This window comes from Nomia melanderi, unplaced genomic scaffold (assembly GCF_051020985.1).
Source record: "Nomia melanderi isolate GNS246 unplaced genomic scaffold, iyNomMela1 scaffold0108, whole genome shotgun sequence".
NCBI lineage: Eukaryota > Metazoa > Arthropoda > Insecta > Hymenoptera > Halictidae > Nomia > Nomia melanderi.
The window spans coordinates 17,501-25,000 of record NW_027475223.1 but is presented as its reverse complement, the minus strand read 5'-3'; the positions used below and the strand labels follow the sequence as shown (position 1 = coordinate 25,000).

Below are 7,500 nucleotides of genomic sequence, written 5' to 3'. Positions count from 1 at the left end.
TTCATGTTTACGCATGGATTAAACATTGAAATAATTTTAAAACGCTTATTAAAAAAGTTGGTGTCGACCGTGGGACTTAGAAAAATTTCGGGAAGTCCGATTCGCCTGCTGGAATTACCGCACGGGCAGGACACCTCGCTCCGACGAATCGGTTTTTTCCATTTTTTCCGAAAAATAAATTTTTGTAATTTTTTTTAATGTTAAAAACGTTAATAAACGTCATGTTTACGCATGGATTAAACATTGAAATAATTTTAAAACGCTTATTAAAAAAGTTGGTGTCGACCGTGGGACTTAGAAAAATTTCGGGAAGTCCGATTCGCCTGCTGGAATTACCGCACGGGCTGGACACCTCGCTCCGACGAATCGGTTTTTTCCATTTTTTCCGAAAAATAAATTTTTGTAATTTTTTTTAATGTTAAAAACGTTAATAAACTTCATGTTTACGCATGGATTAAACATTGAAATAATTTTAAAACGCTTATTAAAAAAGTTGGTGTCGACCGTGGGACTTAGAAAAATTTCGGGAAGTCCGATTCGCCTGCTGGAATTACCGCACGGGCAGGACACCTCGCTCCGACGAATCGGTTTTTTCCATTTTTTCCGAAAAATAAATTTTTGTAATTTTTTTTAATGTTAAAAACGTTAATAAACGTCATGTTTACGCATGGATTAAACATTGAAATAATTTTAAAACGCTTATTAAAAAAGTTGGTGTCGACCGTGGGACTTAGAAAAATTTCGGGAAGTCCGATTCGCCTGCTGGAATTACCGCACGGGCTGGACACCTCGCTCCGACGAATCGGTTTTTTCCATTTTTTCCGAAAAATAAATTTTTGTAATTTTTTTTAATGTTAAAAACGTTAATAAACTTCATGTTTACGCATGGATTAAACATTGAAATAATTTTAAAACGCTTATTAAAAAAGTTGGTGTCGACCGTGGGACTTAGAAAAATTTCGGGAAGTCCGATTCGCCTGCTGGAATTACCGCACGGGCAGGACACCTCGCTCCGACGAATCGGTTTTTTCCATTTTTTCCGAAAAATAAATTTTTGTAATTTTTTTTAATGTTAAAAACGTTAATAAACGTCATGTTTACGCATGGATTAAACATTGAAATAATTTTAAAACGCTTATTAAAAAAGTTGGTGTCGACCGTGGGACTTAGAAAAATTTCGGGAAGTCCGATTCGCCTGCTGGAATTACCGCACGGGCTGGACACCTCGCTCCGACGAATCGGTTTTTTCCATTTTTTCCGAAAAATAAATTTTTGTAATTTTTTTTAATGTTAAAAACGTTAATAAACGTCATGTTTACGCATGGATTAAACATTGAAATAATTTTAAAACGCTTATTAAAAAAGTTGGTGTCGACCGTGGGACTTAGAAAAATTTCGGGAAGTCCGATTCGCCTGCTGGAATTACCGCACGGGATGGACACCTCGCTCCGACGAATCGGTTTTTTCCATTTTTTCCGAAAAATAAATTTTTGTAATTTTTTTTAATGTTAAAAACGTTAATAAACTTCATGTTTACGCATGGATTAAACATTGAAATAATTTTAAAACGCTTATTAAAAAAGTTGGTGTCGACCGTGGGACTTAGAAAAATTTCGGGAAGTCCGATTCGCCTGCTGGAATTACCGCACGGGCTGGACACCTCGCTCCGACGAATCGGTTTTTTCCATTTTTTCCGAAAAATAAATTTTTGTAATTTTTTTTAATGTTAAAAACGTTAATAAACGTCATGTTTACGCATGGATTAAACATTGAAATAATTTTAAAACGCTTATTAAAAAAGTTGGTGTCGACCGTGGGACTTAGAAAAATTTCGGGAAGTCCGATTCGCCTGCTGGAATTACCGCACGGGCAGGACACCTCGCTCCGACGAATCGGTTTTTTCCATTTTTTCCGAAAAATAAATTTTTGTAATTTTTTTTAATGTTAAAAACGTTAATAAACGTCATGTTTACGCATGGATTAAACATTGAAATAATTTTAAAACGCTTATTAAAAAAGTTGGTGTCGACCGTGGGACTTAGAAAAATTTCGGGAAGTCCGATTCGCCTGCTGGAATTACCGCACGGGCTGGACACCTCGCTCCGACGAATCGGTTTTTTCCATTTTTTCCGAAAAATAAATTTTTGTAATTTTTTTTAATGTTAAAAACGTTAATAAACGTCATGTTTACGCATGGATTAAACATTGAAATAATTTTAAAACGCTTATTAAAAAAGTTGGTGTCGACCGTGGGACTTAGAAAAATTTCGGGAAGTCCGATTCGCCTGCTGGAATTACCGCACGGGCTGGACACCTCGCTCCGACGAATCGGTTTTTTCCATTTTTTCCGAAAAATAAATTTTTGTAATTTTTTTTAATGTTAAAAACGTTAATAAACTTCATGTTTACGCATGGATTAAACATTGAAATAATTTTAAAACGCTTATTAAAAAAGTTGGTGTCGACCGTGGGACTTAGAAAAATTTCGGGAAGTCCGATTCGCCTGCTGGAATTACCGCACGGGCTGGACACCTCGCTCCGACGAATCGGTTTTTTCCATTTTTTCCGAAAAATAAATTTTTGTAATTTTTTTTAATGTTAAAAACGTTAATAAACGTCATGTTTACGCATGGATTAAACATTGAAATAATTTTAAAACGCTTATTAAAAAAGTTGGTGTCGACCGTGGGACTTAGAAAAATTTCGGGAAGTCCGATTCGCCTGCTGGAATTACCGCACGGGCTGGACACCTCGCTCCGACGAATCGGTTTTTTCCATTTTTTCCGAAAAATAAATTTTTGTAATTTTTTTTAATGTTAAAAACGTTAATAAACGTCATGTTTACGCATGGATTAAACATTGAAATAATTTTAAAACGCTTATTAAAAAAGTTGGTGTCGACCGTGGGACTTAGAAAAATTTCGGGAAGTCCGATTCGCCTGCTGGAATTACCGCACGGGCTGGACACCTCGCTCCGACGAATCGGTTTTTTCCATTTTTTCCGAAAAATAAATTTTTGTAATTTTTTTTAATGTTAAAAACGTTAATAAACTTCATGTTTACGCATGGATTAAACATTGAAATAATTTTAAAACGCTTATTAAAAAAGTTGGTGTCGACCGTGGGACTTAGAAAAATTTCGGGAAGTCCGATTCGCCTGCTGGAATTACCGCACGGGCTGGACACCTCGCTCCGACGAATCGGTTTTTTCCATTTTTTCCGAAAAATAAATTTTTGTAATTTTTTTTAATGTTAAAAACGTTAATAAACGTCATGTTTACGCATGGATTAAACATTGAAATAATTTTAAAACGCTTATTAAAAAAGTTGGTGTCGACCGTGGGACTTAGAAAAATTTCGGGAAGTCCGATTCGCCTGCTGGAATTACCGCACGGGCAGGACACCTCGCTCCGACGAATCGGTTTTTTCCATTTTTTCCGAAAAATAAATTTTTGTAATTTTTTTTAATGTTAAAAACGTTAATAAACGTCATGTTTACGCATGGATTAAACATTGAAATAATTTTAAAACGCTTATTAAAAAAGTTGGTGTCGACCGTGGGACTTAGAAAAATTTCGGGAAGTCCGATTCGCCTGCTGGAATTACCGCACGGGCTGGACACCTCGCTCCGACGAATCGGTTTTTTCCATTTTTTCCGAAAAATAAATTTTTGTAATTTTTTTTAATGTTAAAAACGTTAATAAACGTCATGTTTACGCATGGATTAAACATTGAAATAATTTTAAAACGCTTATTAAAAAAGTTGGTGTCGACCGTGGGACTTAGAAAAATTTCGGGAAGTCCGATTCGCCTGCTGGAATTACCGCACGGGCTGGACACCTCGCTCCGACGAATCGGTTTTTTCCATTTTTTCCGAAAAATAAATTTTTGTAATTTTTTTTAATGTTAAAAACGTTAATAAACTTCATGTTTACGCATGGATTAAACATTGAAATAATTTTAAAACGCTTATTAAAAAAGTTGGTGTCGACCGTGGGACTTAGAAAAATTTCGGGAAGTCCGATTCGCCTGCTGGAATTACCGCACGGGCTGGACACCTCGCTCCGACGAATCGGTTTTTTCCATTTTTTCCGAAAAATAAATTTTTGTAATTTTTTTTAATGTTAAAAACGTTAATAAACGTCATGTTTACGCATGGATTAAACATTGAAATAATTTTAAAACGCTTATTAAAAAAGTTGGTGTCGACCGTGGGACTTAGAAAAATTTCGGGAAGTCCGATTCGCCTGCTGGAATTACCGCACGGGCTGGACACCTCGCTCCGACGAATCGGTTTTTTCCATTTTTTCCGAAAAATAAATTTTTGTAATTTTTTTTAATGTTAAAAACGTTAATAAACGTCATGTTTACGCATGGATTAAACATTGAAATAATTTTAAAACGCTTATTAAAAAAGTTGGTGTCGACCGTGGGACTTAGAAAAATTTCGGGAAGTCCGATTCGCCTGCTGGAATTACCGCACGGGCTGGACACCTCGCTCCGACGAATCGGTTTTTTCCATTTTTTCCGAAAAATAAATTTTTGTAATTTTTTTTAATGTTAAAAACGTTAATAAACTTCATGTTTACGCATGGATTAAACATTGAAATAATTTTAAAACGCTTATTAAAAAAGTTGGTGTCGACCGTGGGACTTAGAAAAATTTCGGGAAGTCCGATTCGCCTGCTGGAATTACCGCACGGGCTGGACACCTCGCTCCGACGAATCGGTTTTTTCCATTTTTTCCGAAAAATAAATTTTTGTAATTTTTTTTAATGTTAAAAACGTTAATAAACGTCATGTTTACGCATGGATTAAACATTGAAATAATTTTAAAACGCTTATTAAAAAAGTTGGTGTCGACCGTGGGACTTAGAAAAATTTCGGGAAGTCCGATTCGCCTGCTGGAATTACCGCACGGGCTGGACACCTCGCTCCGACGAATCGGTTTTTTCCATTTTTTCCGAAAAATAAATTTTTGTAATTTTTTTTAATGTTAAAAACGTTAATAAACGTCATGTTTACGCATGGATTAAACATTGAAATAATTTTAAAACGCTTATTAAAAAAGTTGGTGTCGACCGTGGGACTTAGAAAAATTTCGGGAAGTCCGATTCGCCTGCTGGAATTACCGCACGGGCTGGACACCTCGCTCCGACGAATCGGTTTTTTCCATTTTTTCCGAAAAATAAATTTTTGTAATTTTTTTTAATGTTAAAAACGTTAATAAACTTCATGTTTACGCATGGATTAAACATTGAAATAATTTTAAAACGCTTATTAAAAAAGTTGGTGTCGACCGTGGGACTTAGAAAAATTTCGGGAAGTCCGATTCGCCTGCTGGAATTACCGCACGGGCTGGACACCTCGCTCCGACGAATCGGTTTTTTCCATTTTTTCCGAAAAATAAATTTTTGTAATTTTTTTTAATGTTAAAAACGTTAATAAACGTCATGTTTACGCATGGATTAAACATTGAAATAATTTTAAAACGCTTATTAAAAAAGTTGGTGTCGACCGTGGGACTTAGAAAAATTTCGGGAAGTCCGATTCGCCTGCTGGAATTACCGCACGGGCTGGACACCTCGCTCCGACGAATCGGTTTTTTCCATTTTTTCCGAAAAATAAATTTTTGTAATTTTTTTTAATGTTAAAAACGTTAATAAACTTCATGTTTACGCATGGATTAAACATTGAAATAATTTTAAAACGCTTATTAAAAAAGTTGGTGTCGACCGTGGGACTTAGAAAAATTTCGGGAAGTCCGATTCGCCTGCTGGAATTACCGCACGGGCTGGACACCTCGCTCCGACGAATCGGTTTTTTCCATTTTTTCCGAAAAATAAATTTTTGTAATTTTTTTTAATGTTAAAAACGTTAATAAACGTCATGTTTACGCATGGATTAAACATTGAAATAATTTTAAAACGCTTATTAAAAAAGTTTACTCTTGACCGTGGGGACTTAGAAAAATTCCGGCTTGCACGGATTCGACCACTCTGTTTTTCGGAGTTTCTGAGAAAAATAAATTTTTGTAATTTTTTTCATTATGATTTCTGAGTTCTCCCAGTAGTTTAATGTAAGGATTAAGCATTTAAAAATTTTTAAATCGAATATTAAAAAAGTTTACTCTTGCAATTTTTGGAAAAAAAAAATTCTAAAAAATTTTTCTTTCGGTGGAAACTAACGTTTAATATGTACAATAACGATTTATCGAATAAAAATCGTATGTTAATATATGTTCGAATCGACCATAGTTTCAGCGGCTAAGTACCAGCAGCCCGGCCGGTTGGTCTGTACGCGCGGCAGTTTACCACCATAAGCGCCCGTGCTGAGCGGCCGGCGCCGCGGTCGTCGCGGCCGCCCGTTTGGTTACTATAAGAGAGCACGTCGGTTCGAGCGGACCGGTCGGCGCAGCGGCGGGCGAGCGGCTATTCTACGATCTCGGTCGAGAAGCAGTCGTTCAGCTCCTCGAGGTCCATTCCTCGACTGTTCTGTACCGCGTTCCGTTGCGAATTTTTCTCTACACAGCATGACCACGGGTCGGTGTCTCAGACCGAATGGCCCTTATGTGGTAAGCCCAGAATGTTGGGTTGGATACAACGTATATTCGTTATACTTGTACGACTCTCACATCAACTCTCAGAAACCCAAAAGGGGTTTTCTATCCGAGCGAAAATATATTTTTCGTATACAAAAATTTAATGGCAAAGACCAAACGAAATACTACACACAAAAAGGGGCGACGAACAAAAATTGTTCGAATGAAATATAATATATACATATAAAATTGAGGTGTCCTAAGAGAGAAATACATAAACTAAGAGGTATATATTATAAGAAATATATATTATTTCTGGGCAAAGAAGAGAGAACGAAAAGAAGAGTATGATCTTTAACGCGAGGGCCTCGACATGGGTACGCCTAGCATGGTTCGCGCTTTCTCGATATGTCCAGCATGTTAACGTACGCGGTCTTCGGACTTCGTGCGTTATGTCCGTGCTTACACGATGGAGAGCGCTCGAGCATACGTGCTTACAAACCTGAAAGTCGATGTGACATCCGAGATTCTTTTTCTTCTAAAAAGATCTCGGAGAGATACACGGGAGAGTTTGAAATTTTTGGAGGTCCTCCTGATGTATATGCGCGGATATACCCATGTGGTAATTCGTGCGGAGTTGGTAATCTAATAGTGGAGCGAAATTTACCAACTCGAAAGAGAAGAGAGAAGAGAGTAGAGAGAAGAGAGAGGAGAAAGAGAACTGTCTTAAAGACGAGAAAAAGTATCGTCGATCCGACTCTTAAGGGGAGAGAGTCGGCGACTAAGATATATATATACATACATATTTTTGCTTCGTATGATGAAAATTTACTCGAAGCTCCCTGGTTGATCCTGCCAGTAGTCATATGCTTGTCTCAAAGATTAAGCCATGCATGTCTCAGTACATGCCGTATTAAGGTGAAACCGCGAATGGCTCATTAAATCAGTTATGGTTCCTT

General features: G+C 36.9%; 1 non-coding gene across 1 annotated transcript in view; it reads left to right on the top strand.

The window, feature by feature from the left end:
• The first annotated feature begins 7,380 nt into the window (after window positions 1–7,380).
• Window positions 7,381–7,500, top strand: part of LOC143175553 (small subunit ribosomal RNA) — a 1,921-nt gene continuing 1,801 nt past the window's right edge. Inside the window, exon 1 of the ribosomal RNA XR_013000282.1 lies at window positions 7,381–7,500. This exon is cut by the window's right edge and continues 1,801 nt beyond it. This is a non-coding gene — a ribosomal RNA (small subunit ribosomal RNA).